Below are 23,969 nucleotides of genomic sequence, written 5' to 3'. Positions count from 1 at the left end.
AAACATACTACAGTACAGACAGTGGGGATCTTCCCACACCCATTCACACCATGCCAGATACCAGAGAAAGTTAGCAGTGGCAAACATGTAAAGGGCACAGCAGAAGCAAAAGGCATTCTGGGGTCTGTGGTCTCCAGGCCTTGCCTATCTGAAATTCACCCATCAGGGATTCACCTCCTGGTGGGCTGACACCCTGAAGTCAATTGTCATCTGCTGCTCCTCTGACGTGGCCACTGACATGCACACATGCGTATGTGCATGAGAGTCACTTGCCGTAATAGACAATGTACACACTTGCATATATGTATTTGAGCACACACATGCTCTCTCTTTCCCTCAGCACATACAAATTAAGTCAAGCAGACAGAATGAATCACTTCTTGCCTTTTAATTCACGTTTTAGGGGGAACCAACTCTGCCCTATTTTTCTCATCGGAGAAAACTATGGAGGAACACATTAGCATTCTCAAATGCACTGGCCTCATGCATTCCCTTTCTTGTGCATGTTCTTGTCACCTTGCCAAGGTTTTCTAATATCTGTGTGTCAAACGCAGATTACAAGGCCCCTGGGCTGGATTCACACTGGCCCCTTGGCTTTTTACAGAACCTTACATAGCCTTGTCACTAGCTTGATGTTAAAGCAAATAATGCCAGACCTTTGCACTGAAGACTGAGGAAATGGGACCACAATAAACATGCCGAGAATGAAATCAGGCACTGTTGTAATTATTAGGTCAGAGGCAGGTAAGTGCAATTATTTCTTTACTGAACAAAGACAGATGGAGAGTAGCTGGCTCTGCAATAGGAGGCAAGGTTCACAAGGGCTGGAATGTTCAATCTGTAAGCCTGCATACATTCAACACCCACATATTACCTCTTACATATTTTTCCCTCTACACCATTCTTTCTCTTTGTTTTCAAGAAACAGTATTAAATTGGTTACAGTTTTTTCCCCTTCCCATACTTCTTTCTTTGCTTAAGACAAGGACAGGAAATTAAACATATCTAAGGATTTAATGTTCAAAATCACATTGCATAATTGGCTTGAAGGGTTGAGGCATGCTTTTCTCTCCATCTTTTAGTCTTAATGCCATTTATCCTCAGAGGGTTGGTCTGTCAATAATTAATGGCGTTTTCTTGGGTAAATGAGCTGTTTCTTGAGACATTATAAATAATATTTGTATTCAAGTTTATTTTCAAGCTGCTTTTAAAGTCCTGAAGCTGTGCTAACTGAATAGAAAATGCTAAATGTTTGAGGGCGTCATGCAAGCTCTCAAGTGCTAACGGCATGAGCTGGACTTAAGAAAACAAATGGAATTTACACCCTTTGAGAAAACGGGAACACATTTGGTTTCTCCCAGAAGCATGTAGATTTGGGAAGGATGTTTCTAGAAGGAAATATCATGTTTCTGCTACATGCTGGGCACTGTGGTCCACTGCTCATGTGGAATGTGTGGATCCTGACCTTCATCCATAGATAAGGAAACCAAGGTTCAGAAAAGTTGGTTACTTCTCCAGTGCATGAAGTGGACAATTTACAGGCTTGAAATTGGTATGAGTTTTATTATGAAGTTGTGGGCATTCTACTCCACCTAGAATCAGATGTCTCTATGACCTGGCTTCCTTCTGAGGTCTGTGGTGTTCTGCCAGTGGTGTCTTATCACTGAACCACTACTAGGTCTCTTTTGTGTGCTCCAGTCAGTATGGCTGTACTTGGGTCTGTTTTGTACAGAGGGCTTTAAGTGTGGGATTTTAATAGATGGTTCTGCTATTCAGAAAAATCTGAAAACCACATCTGGGTGAGGATAAATATCTATCTTTTAAAAGAGGGATACTAGTACATGCAAGAATATTTTCTCCTTTCTCTGCTCCCAAAAATAGAATCAAAGAAAATTCTAGAATGATCTCACTTAACTTGAGATTCAGCATCTTAAGTTTTCGTTTTGCTCAGTGATTAGAGCATACCATGCTATTATTTCCTTTCTCTCAGTTTCTACATCTGTGGGCTGGTCACTCTTTCCCACCAGACACTTGCTGTGTTGATCCAAAGATAAGGTAGTCTGAAAAGCCAAGTACTGCTAAATTATAAAGTATTGCCGTTATTGCACGTTCTAGTTTTTAGGAAGTTGGAAGATCATCAGTAATTGTTCTGAACACCACAGTTAGGACTTCAAAGGCAAAGCAATAAGAGTTTAGGCTGTTTTATCATGGGGCAGATGGGAATGTAAAAATGCATAAAGCCATTTCTAAAGGCTTGTTCAGAACAATTACTTCAGAGATAATGGCTTATTACTTTCATAATATCTGCCCTTGAGTTTTAATTCTGCTGCTGATTTTTAAACTTCCTAATGAAAGATATAATATAAATCACTTTGCCTACCCCTGCTCCCTACCTTTAATTGTCAGGGCAAATATATGCTGAGTTTAAAAGGATGAAATAGCTGACATGAGACCAGAGATGGATCCTGGAGGTCTGCCTACCATGCTTCCTTCCTCTTCTTCATGCTTAGTTCCTTTTTCTCCATCTACAACCATGTACATGTGAAGAAAATACACTACCAGTTCCAATGATTCTCAGTTTAGCATCCAAACAAACATACGCTTGAGTGTGCAGGAGATCAGCCTTCCCAATACTGATAGCACTGTGAACAGTGTGGACCCTAAAGGATGGAACGTTGTTGTTCCCCAGGAAGCCTAACGAGAATCCTTGATGAATACTGAGCTGTTTATAGCATGGGTGAGTTCAGCTCTACATTCCACTTGTTTCTAAGCAGTTATATTTCATTCCACTTGCAGCCTGCCTGCCTATTTTCTTGGACCCAGTTGGTACAAAGCTCTCCCTCTGATGAAATCTTTCTTTATTAACCTCATAGACCTTAAATCCACAGATGCCCTCCTCCCTGATTCCCCTTCCTCTCTTTTTATTATTTCTGTATTTCTCCATTCTTTCTCTACTTTTATTCCATTTCATTTACTTCTTGTTCATGTCCCTTTAAGAAATTCAGGAACTGTGGACAATAGAGCTAAATTAATTTGAGGAGATTTGGGGAAATGTAAGGGGAAGGTTGAGAAGACAAGTTGAGAGCCAATAGTGCAATATATGAATCCTCCCCCCAATTCTTGTAGAATCCTCTTGTGGTTTTTTCATGATACTTTCAAATTTGATTTTCAATTATTTCTGGCCGGAGATAAGAAGGAAATGGCTTACAAGTAGTGCCATCTGGGGCAAGCTCTTCTCTCAGACAAGACTGCAATGGATAGTGCTTCTCTGGACTGTGCAATTAATGCCACTCGGCACAACACTATCTATTTCTTAAAAATTCTGGTTTTGGAGGATTCTGTCTCTGTGTCTTTACAGGACAATAACTTTAACCAGCACCCCCTGTCCTGCAGCAGAGGCCACATCCACAGAACATTTAGGTGTTTACCTAGAATTAAAATGAGAATTAAGTTACAGAGAAAGACTGAAATGAAAATTGCAGGTGGTAATTTTGTCAGCCTACTCTTTTTCCAGCCAGCTAACTAATCACATTCACTTTTCCCTGTGGGGCTGTTTTCCCTTCTTGAATCCAGGTAGTGGGCCCACACCCATGTGGCAGGTCCTGATCAGCAGGAATGTCTCAAAGGGAGTTATCCGCTGGCAGTCAGCATAGGTAAACAAAGCCTACAGTCTCTGGAGCCACACTTAGCTGGTTAAAATTCAAGTTCTGTACTTAATTTTTATGTGAGCTTGGGCAAATGATTCATTCTATCTGTCTTTTAAAAATGTAAAACAGGACGAATGCAGTTATCTTTGTTCTAGGATTTTGTGAGCATTCAAAGAGGTGACTGCTAACTCTGTCTTACTCTCAAGATCACTTTAAAAGGAGAAATAGCTGCTAGAAGACTAGAACTATTATCCTGCTTCCCTGACTGAATCTATAAGGTATGTCCTGAAGCCAATAAGGTGACTTAGAGTACTGAACAATGACACCAGTTTTCTTGACTCATTTGCAGTTAAACAATCCTGTCTTGGGGATGGTCTTACCTTCTATCTCTGAGGCAATCACGGGCAAAGCAGTGGGCTGTATGTTTTGGGAGTCTCTTGAATAGCCCTAGCCATCAACTTAAAGGAAGGTTTCCTATATCTGGTATGGGGCTATCATTTGCTGGTCTTGGAGGGAATGCCATCACCCAAGATAAGAAAAGTTCATTAAATACATATACATATGTGTGTTTATTTTTATTTTTATATAGTGTGTATTATAGTCCTTTTAATACGATTTTTATTCTTTGGGAATTTCACATCATGCACCCTAATCCAACTCATCTCCCAGTCCCTCCATATCTGCCCTTCACCCTTGTAGTGTTCCCCATGAAGGAAAACTAAAAAAGAAATAATAAAGATGAAAAACAAACCAAAACAAAATCCACCAACCAACCAAAACAAACAAACAAACAAACAAAAAACAAAAAACAAGCAAACAAACCAGAAACCTTACTTCGTTCCTCCATCTTTCCCACCTCTCCATCACCTCTTCACTCATGGCATTGGGAGCTGCAGTGTACCATGCAGTAGACCCTTTTGTCCAAACATCTTTACTTGCAAATGTTCATTGTACAATGTGTTGTTGGTCAGGTTCAAGGCCTCAAGGTTCAATACTAGACCCTCACTGAAACTTCTCTTGGATATCCTGCTGTTGCCCTGCATCATGAAAATCCTATGGAACAGTCCCTTCACACACTCCACTAGGTCATAGATAGGGTAGATGTTGGGGAGTACCAACTCAAAGTTCTGGATGTGTGTCTGGGTAGCAGCTGAGTTGGTCATTGCTCAGGTGAGGGGTTGAGCCAGCTCTCCCACACCCTTGGTGAGGGATGGAGACATTTTTTCTAGGCAGGGGTCTTGGAGTCCATTATCCCAGGGCCTGTGAGGAGCAGAATGAGCTCTCTGGTAGTGGTGGGTCTGCTCTCTTCTGGCCAGTGAGGGGTTGGGCCCACTTAGCAAGGCCGTTGTACTTCAACACATGATTCACCCCATAGTTCAACCCATGATTCTTATGGGCCTCTGTGGTAACATGAGCAGTAGACATCAACATAGACCCCAACTGTGGCAGGACCATGGACCTAGACATGAGCAGCAGCAGCAGCAGCAGCAGCAGCAGCTTGGGCCTGGATGTTACTATGGCGCCTGGTGGCAGTTCAGGCCTCTCAGATTGCCATGGGCCCAGCAGCAACATGGCCCAAGGTGGCAGTTCAGACCCTGGGTGGTTGCATGGCCTTTGATGGCAACAGGAGGCATGGACCTCAACACAGACCCTGGCTGTGGCAGAACCATGGATCCAGATGTGGCTTCTAACCACAGCTTGGTCAGCATCAGCATGACCCTGGGTGGCAGTGCAGACCACACCAAATTGCATGATCCGTGGGTACCAACATAACCTCAGATGTCAGTGCAGATCCCAAACATCTGCACTGTCTTTGGTGGTAACTGGAGCAACAGTGCTCAACACAGATGCTGGCTTCAGTGGGATCATGGCCCCAGACATAACCCTTGGCTACAGCTCAAGCTCAGACATCTCCATGGCTCTGGATGACAGCCCTTTGTCAAACCCCTGTCTCCAAAAATATTTACATTATGCTTCATAACAGTACCAAAATTACAATTACAAGGTAGCAACAAAAATAATTTTATGGTTGGGGGTCACTGCTGTGGACTAATCCTTCTGTACACTGTGAATATGTATTGTTCTCATTGGTTATTAAAAAGTTGACAGTCTGGTAGCTGGGCAGGAAGTATAGGTGGGACAGTGAGGCACAGAGGTTGCTAAGAGGGGGGGAAGGTGAAGTCAGGAGAGATGCCTGACAGATACTGGGGAAACAAGATGTGCTAGAGGACAGTAAAGCCACCAGGCATGTGGCAAAAGATAGATTAATAGAAATGGGTTAATTTAAATATAAGAGCTAGTTAGTAATAAGCCTGAGCTATCAAATGAGCATTTATAAATAATACTAAGTCTCTGTGTGGTCATTTGGAAGCAGTGTCTGGGATGGGGCACAGGCAAATGGGACAGAAAAACTCCATCTACAGGTCACCACAACATGAGGACCTGTATTAAAGTATCCTTGGGGAAGAGGAGGTGAAGGACCTAGTATCACCAGGCTCTGGACCAATACAGTGTAGACCTAGCTCCCCATCAAAGTTATGATTTTCCTTGTCATGGTCCTGGTTTGTTCCCATGCTCATCCTCCAGATTTTGGAAATCTCCTAGTTCTAAGATGGCTCTTTTCTTTAGCTCCCTAACATTTTCATTAGGGGAGATGGCTAATTACCCTCTCATATTATCAAGTTCCCAGGAATGTTGTCATACAATGGGGGCTGAAATGGGACCTTCTTAGTACCTTGCTGTTGATTTCTGTCTGTTTTGTTTAGAACCAGAAGACTGGGGGTCTTGGGATGGTCACTATGGTCATTGTGGACAGTTTTGCTTCCTTCTGGTAAACACTTGTTTGGAGAGGAACTCATTGTGGTTCGAAGATACAAACTGATCTTCAAGGGATGATGTAGTACTCAAAAGTAGTTTCTGGGATAGAGAAAGCTCTGGGGAAAAATAAATCTGGAAACTTCTGTCTCAAGTACTTCACTCAGCTCTTTCATTGTTGGACTCTGAGGATCTGTTTGTACCACCAGTCTTCATAGGTGTTGGTGCAATGTAGAGTAGGAGAGCAGAGATCTTAATTCTGTGTTTGTTTAGGACTGTTTGGCTGTTCTGCTTGTAGGATGTGGTGATGGAGGGTTCTCCACATAGATCAGAGTGGGCAGATGTCTGCACTAGGGGTCCCCAGTGAGCCAGATGCCTGTTGTGTGGCAGAAATAGAGCTGGAACGAATGGGATTCTCTCCACTAGTGGTGTCAAGGAGGCCCAGTATGCTGTGACTGCTTCTGGGTGGATATCAGCTTGAGGAAGAACTCCAAGATTTTTTCTTTTCCATTGCTCCTTTGTCATTTACTGTGTTTAATGTTTCTTCAAATAAATTAATCAACAATCTCTCTTGAACTTGTGTCTAAATTATTACCCAAAGTAAGGATTGACTGAGGAAGTAACAGCTTACAGTGGTTTTGAAGCCTGTTCATTTTTATGTATGTTTGTATCCTCAGGTTCTCAGTCTTCCCTGGGCTGGACAAAGGCAATGCTCCATGTGTTGATAACAGACAGTCTGCTGCTTTCAATTGGTGGTAGCCTTGCTGTATCTCTGCTCATTTCTGGGACACCATATGCTTGGCTTTACCCACTAGGCTTAGGTTCACAGAAGAGCATTTGCTCTCAGCATGGTACAATGTATTCAGGTGTTTCATGTCTTACCAAAGGCCCTAACTCTGAGATGTTTCTTCTCTTAACTTCTTGAAGTGTGTTCACCTCCCCTCAAAGCCCAATGTTTCCTGAGACATCTGGTCTTGGAGATCAGATCTACCCCAATTTCCCTCTTCGTCAGGTCATTTCAATAGCATGAAACGGTAGCACACATCTTTAATCCCAGCACTCGGGAGGCAGAGGCAGAGGCAGATCTTTGAGTTGGAGGACGCACTGGTCTACATAATGAGTTCTAGGACAATGAGAAAGACCCTGTCTGGAAAAACAATAAGCAAAACAAAACAAAAAATCCTTTCAAGGTCCTAGAATCCCATACTGGCTAGTCTCGACTGCCCTGCTTTGTGTGATGTGTAGTACGTGCCAGAAACTACATATGAAGAAATTTACCCTAACAGAACAAGTGTGCCTCAAATCGCAGACCATTTAACCCCACCTTTCTGTTCATTGCCCTGTCTTACATTATTTAGTCATCTTGGCCCTCTTTCAGTAAACAATTATCTAAAAAAAAACTTTAAAAATATTTATTTTACTTTATTTTTTAAGTTTACAGATTATTTTTTTATGTGTATGGGTATTTTGCCTGTATGTATGTCTGTGAATCACTTCTAAAGATGGTGTAGTCAAAGGCCAGAGAGGGGGCTGAGCTCCATGAAACTGAAGTTGCAGATGGTTATGAGCAGAGTGGGTGCTAGGAATTAAGCCCTGGTCCTCTGGAAGAGCAGTAAGTGCTCTTAACAGCTGAGCCATTCCTTCGGCTTACTAATATCTTTTCAAAAGATCTGAGAATGTAAGTCAGTGGTAGACCATTTGCTTAGTATTCAAAGACCCCTGGATTTGATCTCCAGCATCGAAAGAGGTAGTGTACAGGGAAGAGTTGAATCCCTTCAAGATCTGCACTGCTACCAGCCTTAGCTATAAAGAAGGCTCAAGGCTAGCCAAGGCTACATGGGACTTTGTCTCAAGCAACCAACAAGCAAAATTATTTTTGTTTCCAATTTCTGAAGGAAAATTCTCGGCAGCTTTTGATTTTTCTGCAAACTAGGCCAATTTATTTATTCCTCTGTGGTGGTAGATTTGTATCTTTGTATTATTTTTAATATTTCATATCTCCTACTAATGTTTTTGTCTTCTCTGAATTTGATTGTATATTCATAATGCATAGCTTTTGTTTTAATTCATTTCCCCCCATCAAAACTCCATTTACTGACTGCTGCTTGGTTCTTTTCACTCAAACCTACTACTCCACCTATTTTGAGAACATTTTGAGCCATTTTTCAGTTCCATAAGAATCATGTTTTTGTCATTACTTAGAAAATATGTGAGCTTGGCTTATGTTTCCCTTTAACTTTTAATAGCTGTCAGTGTCAACCCTACTTCACAAGCCAGGGAATGCTGAAGTGGCTCCATAGCAACCACCAATTTGCTTATCCCTTTCTGTGTTGGATGACACTTGGCATCTTGGCCTTTATGCTAGAGAATTATAGGGAGGATGTTTTAAAGGCTACTGTTTCTATGTCTATTTTCACAAATTTTCATTATAGAGTGAAACAAAAGAAAGAGGCTGGGATGAGTTTCAGCAGTTACTAGTTCTCTCCGCTTACTCCTGCCGGGCTCAATGGCCCCTCATGTGTTGGCCATGCCTCCTAGAACCACATAGCTGTGATGCTGGCAACAATCTTCATGAAGCATGTAGAATTCACAGGGTACTTCCATTTGGGGAAATGAAGATAAGAATAGTGAGCATTGGCCATTCTCAATCATCCCTGACATTTCAATACCCAGAGGCTTTTTAGTTTCTCCTAGGTCTCAAAGAAGTGTCTCATGTCCTTTGTCAGTCTCATTCCTGCAGTTGGTGCTCTTGCCAGGCATTGGTTTTTCTTATGAACAAAATCCTAGATATGATAAACAAGATGGTCTGCTTCAGGTCTCCAAATTCTCCTTGAGTATGTGTTCTTTTTGCCTTGATTCTGAGTTTGGTCCATGAGCTATAAACAGATGTGATAGAAGAAGAATCTTGAATACTGTATATGTGGCTGAGCTCGCTCTTTTGCTCTCATGTTTTTGTTAATACAATGGAGACACTGCTCCAGCTAGGAGGAAAACAGCCATCTGTATAAGAATATCACACTTCTTGAAGCCAACCTAAATCACCCAGCAGCAAGGTGACCCCAGTTATGAAAAGAATTTCTGCAAAAATCTGTTGACAACTCGCTGATCCCACACAAATAATTAGACACATATATCGGATGCCTCTGAGGTTTTGATACTCACTGAAATTGTAGCAACAAAAACTAGGAATACTAGATACCATTACCATTGAGCTCTTGGCTTTATGAACAGTAGCATCAGAGACAGTGAGCCTGGGAAGTACCACTATAGGAGAAACTGAACATTCATGTTTAACAGTGGGTGAGGAAGGATAATTAAATACTAATAAATGTACTTTGAAATAGAGATTCTTCAGCATGAAAAGCTCTCTCTCTCTCTCTCTCTCTCTCTCTCTCTCTCTCTCTCTCTCTCTCTCTCTGTGTGTGTGTGTGTTGTGGAGTGTAGTAGGAATAATAAAATCCCAGAGATAGATACTGGGGGTTCAAGCTGATGATCAGATAAGCAACTAGCTCTTACCTCTACCTCAGACTGAAAGGGTGATCCTGGCTCCACGAATTCTCAGACTGTCAGGCTTCCCTGTCTCCCTTTGATTCTTTCTTATTTTCCCCTCTCTGCCCAGCCAGATCACTCCTGTCCACCTCCCTTGTGCTGGGATTAAAGGTGTGTGATTTCAAGAACTGAGATGAAAGGCCTGTGCTCTGTTACTCTCTACTCTTGTGTAGGTCAGGGTGGCCTTCAACTCAGAGAGATCCACCTGTCTGTCTCCTGAGTCCGGGATTAAAGGTGTGTGCTATCACTGCTTGGCTCTGTGACTAGCTAGTATGACATCTGGGATTAAAGGTGTGTTTTACCATTGCCTGGCTCCATGACTTGTGGCTAGCTTTGCTTTCTGAACCCTTAGGCAAGCTTTAATAAATCATAAATAATATATCACCACAGTGGAGTTGTATTAATACTTTTCTGTTGCTGTGATACAGCACCATGAGCAAGGTAACTTATAAAAAATTTATTTCGGCTTCTGTTTCCAGAGGGATAAGAATCCTTTATGGTAGGTATGGTAGGGAGGTAATTTATGTCATAGGGAGTGGTGCTATTAGGAGGTGTGGCTTTGTTGGAATGGGAGTGGCTTGTTGGAGGAAGTGTGTCACTGTGGGGGTGGGCTTTGAGGTTTCCTATGCTCAGGATACTGCCCAGTGTCTCAGTCAACTTCCTGTTGCCTGCAAGATGTAGCACTCTCAGCTCCAGCACCATCTCCCTGCAGGCTGCCATGCTCCCCATCATGATAACAATGGACTGAACATCTGAAACAGTAAGTTACCACCTCAATTAAATGTTTCCTTTATAAGAGTTGCTTTGGTCATAGTATATCTTCACAACAACAGAAGCCCTAACTATGGTGGAAGCATGGCAGCAAGCCCCAGCTATGGTGGCTGGAGAAGGAAGCTGAGAACCCACATGCTCAGCTGCAAGCACAAAGCAGAGACAGCAAACTAGAAGTGGCTTCAGCTCTTTGAGTCTCGAAGGCCTTCCCCAGTGATACACTTTTTCCACGGTCACACCTTCCAAACCACCCCAATCAGCAATACCAGCTGGGAACCAAGTATTCAAGTACCTGAGCCAATGGGTGATGTTCTCATTCAAGCCAGTATAGTACTCACCTCTCAAACCACATCAATGAGTAAAGAAAATGACTGAGGCAGTGTGGTTTGCTGGGGTGGATGGTAGCATTTAAACTTTCTGTTAGTCTAAACTGGAATGCCTTTTTTGTTGGGAGAGGGTTGAAATAAAGTCTCACTGTGTAGTCCTGGCCACTGTGGTATAATCCTTCTGTACCATGTGTAAATTATGCTGTGATTGATTTAACAAAGAAGCTGACTGACTAATAGCTGGACAAGATAAAGTTTGGTAATTTGTAACAAAAATAATAAAATCCAGTGACAGGTATTGGGGTTCAAACTGAAGATCAGAAAAAGCAAAGCAGCTGGACATAGCTCTTACCTCTACCTCAGGCTGAAAGGGCTGTCCTGTTCTCATGAATCCTCAGAGTACAATGCTGACTGCACAGCTCTCCACCAAGCCTCAGACTGCTATCCTGTGCTTTCCCTGTCTGGAAACTAAATCTCTTATGAGACCCTTTGCTTCTTCCTTTTATACCTCTGTAACAATAAGTCTTTCCGCCAAGCCGCCCAAGCCCTGCTGCCACATGGGCTCTTTCCTTCAGGCCACCCAAGTTCCACCCGCTGCCATGTTATGGTCCCAAGTAACACATAGATACTTATATTAGGTACAAATGCTGCTTGGCCAATGACTAGGATTTCTCATCTGCTAGCTCAGTCTTAATTATCATAAATCTATATATTTTATAAGACTTATTGGACACCAGCAGCAATCGTCCTGTTTTCCCAGCTCACATGGTGACTCCATGCTTTCTCCTACCTTTTCCAGGATCCTCCTTGACTCCTAGTCCCACCTATCTTGTTTTCCTATTGGCCAACAGTCCTTTATTTATCAATCAATAAGATAATCATATACACAGAAGGAGCACCCCCATCATACCTCCCTAGTTCTGGATTAAAGGCTTGAGCTATGTTATTATTTTTGGCTTATTCACTCTATTGTATCTCAGGGTTGTCTTGGACTCACAAAGATACAACTGCTTCTGTCTCCTGAGTCCTGGGATTAAAGGTGTGTATCACTATCACCTGGCTTTCTACGGCTGCTGGGATTAAAGGTATGTAACTGTCTGGCTCTATGGCTGTAGCTAGCTTTGAATTTTGATCTCCAGGTGCTTTATTAGATCATAAACAATATATCACCACATAGGTGAGAAAACCAGACGAATGACACTGGGAAGAAGAAGGGCAGAGTCAAAGGAGTCACCAGCGAAACACAGAGAGGAAACAGGAGGTGCAAGATGAGAGGGAATGCCATGTGGCAGAATGTTGATTAATATAAATGGGTTAATTTAAGTTGTAAGAGTTAGTAGTAACAAGCCTAAGCTATTGGCTTAGCATTTATAATTAACAATAAGCCTCTGTGTGGTTACTTGGGAACAACTGCTGGGATACAAAAATACTCTGTCTACACTTGACTGTTCTGGAAGTCATTTTGTAAACTAGGATAGCTTTGAGATCCACCTGTCTCTGCCTTCCAAGTGCAAGGGATTAAAGGTATGTGCCACCACACCTGGCTGGAGTGCTTTATTTCCTTCCTGGATTTTCAGCAGTATCAGCAAAATGATTGTGCAACTCACAGCTTTTGCACCTTAGCAGGTACATATTTCCCATGCCAGTTCTCTGGTCTACATATTGATAAGATAAGTGTGCTTGACTTCTCTGTGCAGCCTTCTTGTTTACAAAACAAGATGGCAATATGTGGGCGGCAGCTGATAGACAACATGAAATGTGGAAACTCAGCTGCCTCTACCAACTTCTATTTATTTTAAATTATTTTATTTACTTCTTTTGTGTGTGTGTGTGTGTGTGTGTTTGTGTGTGTGTGTGTGTGTGTGTGTGTGTGCATGTGCTCGTCTGCATGCATGTACATGCAGGTGCACATGTACCATGGAGTATGTGTGAAGGTCAGAGGATGATTTGAGGAGTACTTCTTTCCTTCCACTGTGGGTTCCAGGGGCTGAACTCAGGTTGTGGGGCTTGTGTAGTAAGTGTTTTTACACACTGAGCAATCCTGCCAGCCACCTAGTGACTTTCAAACCCACAAATCTGTTCAGTTATGTCAGAAGACCTGTAGGGCTGACATTCCACACTGAGGGTCAGGAGTGGAGTATTCTCAACTATGGAGTCTACAAAAGTCAGGTAAATGAAGGGCAAACCCCTGGTTTCTGAGGGGACAGGATTCTTCATTCCATGTTTTTCCTTGATCCTTCTCTATATCCTTCCATTGCCCAGATAAAGATTGTCCCTATTGCAGAAAAAAAAAAAGTTGGAAACTGATTAAACAGACAGTGGCTTTAGAGTTCTTGAGACCCCTTTGAATCAAATTCCAAGTGAGGGACTGGTGCTTCAGGGAACATTGTTATAATGCCAGAAACTTTGGCTCTGCTCCGCTTCTGGAACTCTGGAGCATTAGACTTCTTTTCCTTGAAGTTATCAAGGTCATATCTATAGATAGGCTGTGACTTCTTTTAGCAGGAAGGAATGAGTGAGGGTGCTAAGAAACGTTTTTGCACTGGGACATCTAATTGAAGGCAAACTTCTCATGCAAAGGATAGCTATCATGGAAAGTTCCCTGGTATTGTAATGGATTTTCTCTGAGTACAGAATGAATTTTGTTGGTCTTTCTACAGCACCAACCTATTAAGGATAAGCTTTTCATGTGGATGGCTGGAAGCAGAAGGCATCACAACAAACATTCTCATGCCTCTCAGCTCAGAAAAGTTGGGCTGGATGGTCCCAGTGGCTCAAGGACACAGGGGGTCCTTGAGCAACTAAACCTTCATGACCCACATAAGGACACATATTTCTGTGGACAGAGGCACCATAAGGGGGTGTAACCACCAGTGATAGTGCAGGCCCTGCAATCCAAGACTAGGTAGACTGGGTGAGGGATACAACACTTCAGTGGAGGCCAGTTGGAGAGGCCACAGCTGTAAGGGCCAGGTGTTCCGGTTGCATTTATCAGTGGAGATCAACTCTCAACAACTGAACACTCCTTCACATGTAGCTCTGTGTAATCCCTGGAGTTTGACTCAATCCCAGGGAGGAAGGAAAAGTCCATGGGCAGACTTCACATACTAATGAAATAAGTAAGAACTTATTGGAATGCTTAAGCTTACTTGGATGTGGCCAGATCAGTTTCCTATCAGGATGTATGAACAGCTTAAGATAGAAATTAATTTTGATTTTTAAAGAAAAACTCTGCATCTGCAAATATAAGTTTTTGGGTATGGAAATGATGCATGCTTCATTTTCATTAGTGACCAGAACAGAACTTTTAGATTAGAAAGTGGGACAAATGATTTCATGTAGAAACACAAAGTCACACTATTGCATAGTCATTTGGTTATTGCTGGTGAGGGGTTTCTGTATTCTTTCTGTTGCAATTCTGCTGGGGAATCTGGACTTTACCATTACCACGGGACTTGTGACTATTTTCTACCCAGCTGCCCACATATGACACCTCTGTGCTCAGGCTCCCAGGCCCTGCTTGCTGTAGTTGTGGTTAGGAGAGTCTTCAGCCAAGTGCTGGCTACCTCAAAGCCTAAATCTTGGCATCAAGCCACTTTGCCAAATGGCCAAAGATGTCTAGGGAGTACTTTTGTTCAGTGGCCCATATATTTGACATTGATATGCCACATTGTTTCATGGGCTAACAACTTCTTTATTGATTTAGAAACCTTGGAAGTAAAAGTACTTAGCATACACAGATAAGATAGGATGCCCAGATAGATACAGAACAATGTAGCCATTCATATCATGACACACATGGTACAAGATATTGCTCATTAGAAAAATAAAATTACAAAACAGAACAAAGAGCCATAATGGTGCACACCTTTAATCCCAGCATTCTCAGCCTGCAAAGGCAGGCTGACCTCTGTGCATCTGAGGGCAGCCTGGTCTACAGAGCTAGTTCTAGGACAGCCAAGGCTATGCAAAGAAACCCTGTTTCAAAAAAACCAAAACTAAATAAGTAAAATTAATTTGCAAATATTCTTAGATTAGCTGGTTAAAATAATCCTTTAGGGCTGGAAGATGGCTCATGGTGTAAAACTCTTTTGCCTTGTGAGCTTGAGGACTTGGGTATTGATCCCTAGCACCCTCATAAAAGCTAGATACAATACCATATACCTATAATTCAGTACTCTTATATTTAGATTCAAGGGAGGAGAGACAGAAGAATCCCCAGATGCCCTTAGGCCAGTCTGGTATATAGAGTGACAAACCACAACAGATCCTGTTTTTAAACAAGGTGGAAGGTAAGGACCCACATCTGAGGTGCACACATGCAAGTTAGCATGTATACACCTGCACTCAAACACCCCCCCACCCCACCCTTCAAACTCACAGAGTTTCCAAAGTTTTTCAAATTTGGGGAATGTGGGAAGGAAAGAAACCTTAGATGTCCAGAGTACTGTAAACATATCTGGGAAGAGTTAAAATGTCCCCAAACTTTCCTAAGCATACTATTAAGGACCTTCATTAACTCAACTTAACAGCCTCATGAGAAATATTTAAGCATACTTGACATGTGAGAAAATTATGATGCAGGCAACTTCTTCCATCCACATGCTAATCCTCGTTGACTGTGCTTAGAAATCAGACAGCAGATAATGGCTTCTCCAATATTATGTAACTAGTAAGATTATAGAGTTGTTTTTTGTTTTTAACTATCATCTCTCAGTTCTTTCCACTTTAACAGCTTTCTTTATAGGCTTTCTAACATCTCGTTGGGTAGTTTGGATTTCTTTCTCATTCTTATTGGTGTTGTTGATAAAGCTTCATAAGATAGATTTTGATTGAATTACCAAAGGGTGGTGATGGTAGGAATACAAAATCCTCATGCAGGTTTGAGTCAGCTAGTGCTTGCCAGCTTTGACTGCACAATAGAATTAATGAGACAGCTTATAAATCATATAGCACCCCGGGGTGGAGGGGGCTAGAGTCTGGGCACTGTTCTTTAAGAAAAGGATCATAGGTGATTTTTCTATGTAAGTAGGACTGAGAACCACTGGCTGAGGCTAACATTTCAACACACTAAGAATCAGTTTGTAACAGGATCAGGCAATTAGCACAGGTGCTATGTCAATGCACTAAGTACCTTATCAAAGCAGGTTATCACCAGTGGGTGGTAAAGGAAAGAACACTAATCAGTCATCAGGAAGGGCCACTGGGACCTGCAGTTCAGGATGCTGTTCCGGGACTTGAGAAATGAATGAGCTCTCAGCTGTATAACTGGCATTGAGATCTCATATTGCTTCCAATTTTAAAAATGAGGAGAGGGAAAATAAATGATGAGACTCTGTGGGGACTGAAGCTCTGAGGCTTCCCTATGCTTTACTATTTGTGAAACGGTCTTTGATCAAGAAAGAGATGTCTGCATATCAATAGAACTGCAGCCAGAGGAAGTGGTGGAAACAGGAGGAAGCTAATCCCCACCCAAGAGGAATTGGCGTTGTTATTGTCCAAGACAGCTTATATCCAGAGGGGCCTTAGTGTGAGGTGGCTGAATCTACAGTGTATGTGTCCTGATTTGCTTTCTGTTGTAGTGATAAACAACATGACAAGAAGAATGTGGAAGGAAAGGGAACATGACTTATACTTCTGGGTCATAGTCCACCATTGAGGGAAGTCAGGGAAGTACCTCAAGCAGGAACTGAAGCAGAAAACATGGAGGAGCACTGCTTTCTCCTCCTGGCTTGCTTTGCCTGCTTTTGTATACAACTCAAGCCCATTGGTGATACTGCCCACAGTGAGCTGGACCCTCACATCAATCATTAATCAAGACAATGTCTTCAGTTTTTAGGTACCTGACATTCTCTGGACCTTAGAAGTAGTCTTGTGCCTGCTTCTAACCTGAAATCTGGTCACCTTCAGGCTACAAAAGCCATAAATGCCCCGCACCCCAACTTCTACTCCCACTGGAAGGAAAAGGTATAAGATCTATAGAGTGGCATAAGACCTTCCTCTTTCAAATGCTGCTCTGTGCTCGCATCAGAAATGAAGACTCACAGAGGCCCCACATCAAGCCTGTTGAATCAGAACCCACATTTCAACAGGGTCTCTGATGATCTGTGTAGATGTTAATATTCGAGGAGTGGTTTTATGTCCTAAGAGTCTAATCTGGTTATATATTTCTCTTTTTGGGTAATTTTGTGTTCCAGAAATATCAAAACTAACCCCAGAGGACCCTGCTCCATACTGTTCTCTTGACAAATGCCAATTTCTTCTTTGAAGACTTCTCGTTGGAGTAATCCATTTAGTGACTGTTTTCCTTGTCACTTCCTAAACAGTTAATCTTGCCCTTCTCTGATGGCTGTCTGATGACTGTTGAAATTGCTTGCTTGCTCCTAAACAAACACCCACCAGAAGTTAAGTGCCCAAAAGAGAGGCATGTTTTTCTCACTCCAGTATTTCTGGTTTGTTGAACAGGACTAGTCATTTGATGCCCAAACACTTCCAATTTATTGCTTAGTGTTTGGTTCCATAATTTCTTTTCTTCACATGCATGTAGTTCTGGATATTCATGACTGAAAAGCCTTTTAAACTGTTCCAGCCTGAAGTTGAAGTTTATTATTAATTTCCCTCATTAAAGAATAGTAGGTGGCAATCCAAGCATTCTGGAGGCTGAAGTAGGATGATTGTAGTGAGTTCAAGGCCAGCCTGAACAACTTATCAAGACCCTATTTCTCAAACAAAATAACAAAAATTCACCCTTATAATATAATAGTAGTAACAGCAATTAACCCTGTTTCATGCTCATATTTCAAATGTGGTAGTTTATAAATAAAAGTCTACAGACTTTTAAAACAAACCTTCCTAAACTGGGCTTGAATCTTAATTTTGTCATTAGTTCTTGCAGTGTGGCATTTGATGGTACCAAGAAGATGAGGAATGACAGGTCAAGAAGAGCTGTTGGAGCTAGAGAGATGCTAACAGCACTGGCTCTTCTTTTAAGGGACCTCGGTTTAACTCTAAACACCCACACGATGGTTCATAACTGTCTTTACCTCCAGTTTCAGGGGATCTGATGCCCTCTTCTGACCTCTAGGGTCATCAGATACACAAATTGTGCATAGATGTACATGCAAGTAAAACACCTGTACAAATAATTTTTTTAAAAAAAGTCTGTGTCTTCATAATCCTTTAAGATTGGCAACTCTTTGTTTTCATATCCTGGATGTGGATGACTTCCGTTGTGCAGCTTTTCAAACTACCATATGTCTGCAGGAGATATTTGCAGTGGGTATTTCCCTGAAAGGATTTACAATGATCTTCGGATTGTTCCGTTGTGTGTGTGTTTTAGCTGCTGAGGGGCCTGTGGAAGACACTCCTCCTAGCTCTTGCTCAGCTCACGCATTATTAAGCCATGCCTTCTGGCTTCTCCTCTCTTTTACTCTCCACAAACTAAATTTTCCTAGAGATAGGCCTACTGGGATTAGGAAATAAAGAGGATGCCCAGTTAAATATGACTTTCTGATTAACACAAATCATTTGTTCAAAACACTACATGGAACATATGCTAAGATGTGAATAATTTGAAATTCAAATTTCACTGAAAATCTGGTATATATGTATATTTTTAAAAAATCTGGCAGCTCCTTTGAAAGCTCAGCCTTTGGAAAACTCAACCCTGTTTCATCTATGAAGTAACAAGTAGACAAGTTATTAACTTGAAAGAGAAATGAAAAAACATTCCAGAGAGAAACATTCATATGTTAAAATCATGTGGTATTATCCAGTCAAAATAACTGTGCTGCATAAAATACTCATATCCAAGTGAAGGAAAAATCCCTCGTGGTGTTATAGACATTTTGTTCACCTGTTATAGGTATTTTTTCCTATTGTTAGAATTTAAAAATTTTTTTATTGTTTCAGTTATTTTCTGGGTAACACAGTTTGTTCTTTGACAATTTCATATGTATAGAGAGTTTATCATGATTAGACTTGCACCTCACCCTCTCATATCTCCCTTCCATGTCTGTTAAACCCCACCAGCCTATGATGTCCCTTTTCAACACTGATATCCTTTGTTTTGTGACTCACTGTACCAGGCCATCTGTGTGAGCATGGGTTTGGAGCCATACTTGAGAACCTGGTGGGTTTATCAGTGGTACACAATTTCAGACAATGGCTATCCCTCCTCCATGATCCATCAGTAGCCAATAGTTCAGTCGGGAGGTAGGAAAAGCAGCTCCCTGTTGGTTGTCTTTTTATTTTTTAAATGTCCAGAGAAAAGCCAAAATGTCACAGGGACCTCAGCAAGGACTAGCCCCTTGAACCAATCTCTTCCTTCCTTCCTTCCTTCCTTCCTTCCTTCCTTCCTTCCTTCCTTCCTATAATTTTAATTTTTGAAAACAGATTTTTTTTTTCACATAATACGTTCTGATCACAGTCTCCCCTCCCTCAAGTTCTCCCAGGTTCTCCCCACCTCCCTATCCATTCAAAAATGCAAGCTTTCTTTCTCCTATAGTTAGAAAATAATCAGGCAACAAACAACAAACAAAAAGAAAACAAAGAGCTCAAGGAAAAGCACAAGGAATACATACAGATGCAGAGATACATACAGTTGCACACACAGAAGTCCCACACAAACACAAAATCAAAATTCAGAATATATAAGCAAAAAGAACTGTAAGGTTGGGGAGAAAAAATAGCCCTGACAAAACATAATGAGATATAAACCTTCCAAAGATGGCATTGAGTTCCTTTTGTGTTGGCTACCTGTTGCCATGCAATGTGCAGGCCCATTGCAGGAAACCATAGTTGCCATGAGATCATGGTTGCATTGACTGTGTCATTCCTAGAAGACAGTATTTCATAGCCTCCTCTCTGTCTTCCATCTGATGTCTCTGCTCCATCTGCCTCCATGTTGTTTGAATCCTGGATGACCTGACATATTTCCTGTTTGGTGCTGAACACTCAATCATCACTTACTCTCATGATTTTAAGCAGCCATGCATCTCTGTGCTCACTGCCATTCATTGAAAATGGAAGTGTCTTTGATTAAGGCTGAGAGCAATGTTTGTTGTTGGTATTTTTAAATTTTCAGTAGTGCTGGTTTAATGAAGTTGGGGGCCAGTAGAGAATAGCAATTTAAGATATGATAAGCAGCTAAGAGTTGCAAGGAACTCAGTCCTGATTGTATAAACTGATGACATACTGCTCCATGGTATGCGTAAAAGTTTTATTATAGATATTCGAGAGTAGCCAGAGGCATCTGGAAAAGTCTAGAGCAGGGAAAGAAAGAATTAGATTGAAAGTGGCCATCAGACTGGACCTGGCCATGAGAAAAGCAGGGGCACAGCAGTCAGAGGGAGGAAGTGAGGGAGGGAGGGAGGAAGAGAGAGAAAGAGACTGAGTGAGCATAGCTGGAAATAGCAGAGTGAAAAGGAGAATGACTAGTTAGTGAGAGGAGAGCCCTGAGCTGGGGAAGAGTAGGGAAGGGGAGGAGGTGAGAAGATCCAGGATGCCAGTGTGGACTCTGAAGTCTGTCACAGGTTCTTGTGACACTGAGGGAGCCAGAGGCCAGCATGCACTTTAGTATGCTAATGGACACCACAGAGAGCCACTTGTCCCTTAATGCCTTTTGGAATTTGGAGAAATGGAGTTTCCTTCAAACCTGACACTGAATTCACTACCAACTGCCCCCACTAACAAACTGGGTATGTCACCTCTGAGTAAATTGAGATGGATGGTTGCATTACTAATCAAGGATTGTAAAATGAGTATTAAATGAGATAATATATGTTCCTTGTAGATAGTAACTATTCAGTAAAAGATTATCTACAAAAAAAAAAAAACCCAAAACCAAACCAAAACAAAAAATACCCCTTCTGTGACAAAATGGCTATCCCTAGTGAATAGAGCACTCTTTCAGGAAGCCTTGGCTTTGAGACAGTAGACTACAAGGACCCTGGAGGAGAGTGGTGGTTAAGCAGGAGTGGGGCTCTGAATATTTATGTCATCAGTGCTTCTCAGGGGATGAAGACAAAACCTTGCGGTGATATCTTCCTTGTACAAATAAAGTCTGTCTGGGAGGTCAGAAAATGGAGCTTGTCACTAACTAACCAGAGAGGGCTGGAGGTCTGTACAGACAGGCATTTTCTGCCCAGCTATGTCACTTCCTGTCTGTCTGTACAGACCTCCAGCCCTCTATGGTTAAGATATCACTACAAAACCTATCTTCCTTAGCCAGTTTATTGTTACTGACTTGAGAGGTAAAAAACAAACCCACTAAAGTAGTCCTGAAATCCCAGTGAACAAGATTATTTTGGAAAAGAATTCTTTAAAAAGATGTGTATAGAATTATTACTGAATTGAGTGTTGTTTTACAGTAGAAAAACTTTTGCCTTGTAAGAAGCATATGAGAAGAGTGTAGCAGAAATAATGAGTGTTGACCTGATGACTTCTGATTGTGTCAACCTTTTCTAAGTAAGTAGAATGAAAGGCATATAAACCAATGAAAAAACGTCTTATGAATTTTATGTGTAACCAAGGGTATAGTAAAATCACCAAACCAGACCACTCTGTACAAAGAAAAGTTTATTGGGGCTTAAACTGCCAAGACTCTCCATCAGGTGTACCTGATGGAGGGCAGAGGGAAGCAACCTGGGGGAAAAGCAAGCAGATTTTATGTGACAGTCAGTGGGGTGGGGTCTTTGAGCTGATATAGGATGTTCAGATTAACCAGGAACTAGATGCCCTTGCTGGAGGCAGTTGATCTTTAGGGTAGATTAAGTGAGGTCCAAGTAAACAGAACCCACTTTAAGAGATTCCTGGGAAATACTGAATTTAGGCTTCTATTTATCCAATAACAACCTTCTATTTGCCAGTAGAGTCCTCCTGTTGAGGACATTGTCACTAGCACCCGCATTTTGAGTACTTTGGACCTAACATTATGCATGCTAAACCATTCACTTGAACAATCCTAAAACCAAACTAATTAGTGCCCTATTATTTAGAATTTAAGGTTTCTAAGCACATAAGTAATTCTTGATAGCTATGAAAAGAGGTGCAATAAAGACAAATACAATGTGAAAAAAATTCAAAGATGAATATATATCATATATATGGAGGAAACAGCTGTAAATATTTTGTTGTGGATTATTTATTTATTTATTTATTTATTTATTTATTTATTAATTTTGAGGGTGGAGGGACTGGTTCTTTATTTCAAAATGTCACTTGTTGATAATCAGTATCAAAACAGTTGCACTATGGAGTTCTTTCTCTTGACAGAGGAGAGTACAAATAAGCCAGTAAACTGCAGCGTGTTCACCTAACAGGCCTCTAAGAGACTGCCTGAACATGGCAAATTGGGTGGGGACAGTCAAGAGATCAGCACAACACCAGCCCACAGACTACAAAGAATTCTCACAGCCACTGGGTTGACCAGGATAACCCAACCCCCAAAAGCAAAATTTCAAAATAATAAAAAATTTTAAAAGTTTCCTTTATGGGGCTGGAGAGATGGCTCAGAGGTTAAGAGCACTGACTGCTCTTCCAGAGGTCCTGAGTTCAATTCCCAGCAACCACATGGTGGCTCACAACCATCCGTTATGAGATCTGGTGCCCTCTTCTGGTGTGCAGATATACATGGAAGCAGAATGTAGTATACATAATAAATAAATAAAATCTTAAAAAAAATAAAAAAGTTTCCTTTACATAAGCTATTCAAGATTTCTCCAGCACTGACTGATACAAAGCACAATGAGATGGCACTTTAGAGACAGCAGCTTCAGGAAAGGGCGATGAGATGACTTCCATGTGGCTAAATTAATGGCACAAACATAATTTTCCTTTTCTTTCTCCTGGGTGGGAGTGGGAGGGGTGACAATAAGTGGTCACCTCAACACCAAGGGGCAACGTGGTTCACTCCTCCTTCTCCTCTTCCTCCTCCTCCTCTTCTTCCTCCTCCTCTTCTTTCTCCTCGAGACAGGGTTTCTCTGTGTAGCTTTGGAGCCTATTCTGGCACTCACTCTGGAAACCAGGCTGGCCTCGAACTCACAGAGATCCGCCTGCCTCTGCCTCCCGAGTGCTGGGATTAAAGGCATGTGCCACCTACGCCCAGCACTTGTCTTCTTTTTGAGAACACTTTTCTTCAGCAGCACTCAGACATTTCAGGTTCTGGTCTATCAGTCTGATCTGCTCATCCTTCTCTCAGCAACCGGACTCTGCCAGCTCTGCTCGTTCCTCCGTGCGTTCCAAGTCTCCTTCAATAATCACCAACTTACGAGCCACCTCTTCATATTTCCTATCTGCCTTTTCTGCAATGTGCTTGGCTTCCTTTAGATGGATTTCCTGAAGTTCCATCTTTTCCTCATCTTTTAGAGCTCGGTTTTTAATCACCTCATCAGCAGCTTTTTCTGCTTCCTCTAGCTTCTGCAGGGCAGTGGCAAGGCGCTCCTGCGCATGGTCCTGCTCCCCTTCAACCAGCTGGATCCTATGGTTCAAGGAGGCCACCTGAGCTTCTGGCCTGTTCCTGGGCCCGCCTTTCTCCCTCCACTTTCTGCTGGAGGCACTCGGCCCTCACCTCTGCATCATCTGCCTGCTGCTGCAGAACCTGGATCTTGCGCTTCAACGGCGGTGATCCAGCCATGGTGCCCATCCAGCTGCTTCTGGAATTCGGTTCCTACCTCCTCTGCTCGGTGTTGCAGCCGCTTCCCACCAGGAGTACTTTAAATAACTAGCACATATATTTGTCATACCTGGGAGTTATCATACAATTTTTACTGGATTTTACCACTTACTGTGTTCTTAAAACACAACTTCCCTCACACATATACAAATGATATTAATGCAAAAGAATATGATAATTCAAGACAGC

At 41.9% G+C, this 23,969-nt stretch overlaps 1 pseudogene; it reads right to left on the bottom strand.

Moving 5' to 3' along the window:
* Positions 1 to 23,203: 23,203 nt before the first annotated feature.
* LOC100765821 lies at positions 23,204 to 23,741 on the bottom strand (annotated as a pseudogene).
* Positions 23,742 to 23,969: the final 228 nt, after the last annotated feature.

The sequence above is a fragment of the Cricetulus griseus genome, chromosome 2 (genome assembly GCF_003668045.3).
Source record: "Cricetulus griseus strain 17A/GY chromosome 2, alternate assembly CriGri-PICRH-1.0, whole genome shotgun sequence".
NCBI lineage: Eukaryota > Metazoa > Chordata > Mammalia > Rodentia > Cricetidae > Cricetulus > Cricetulus griseus.
Note: the sequence above shows the minus strand (reverse complement) of the source record. Positions and strands in the feature narration are given on the sequence as shown.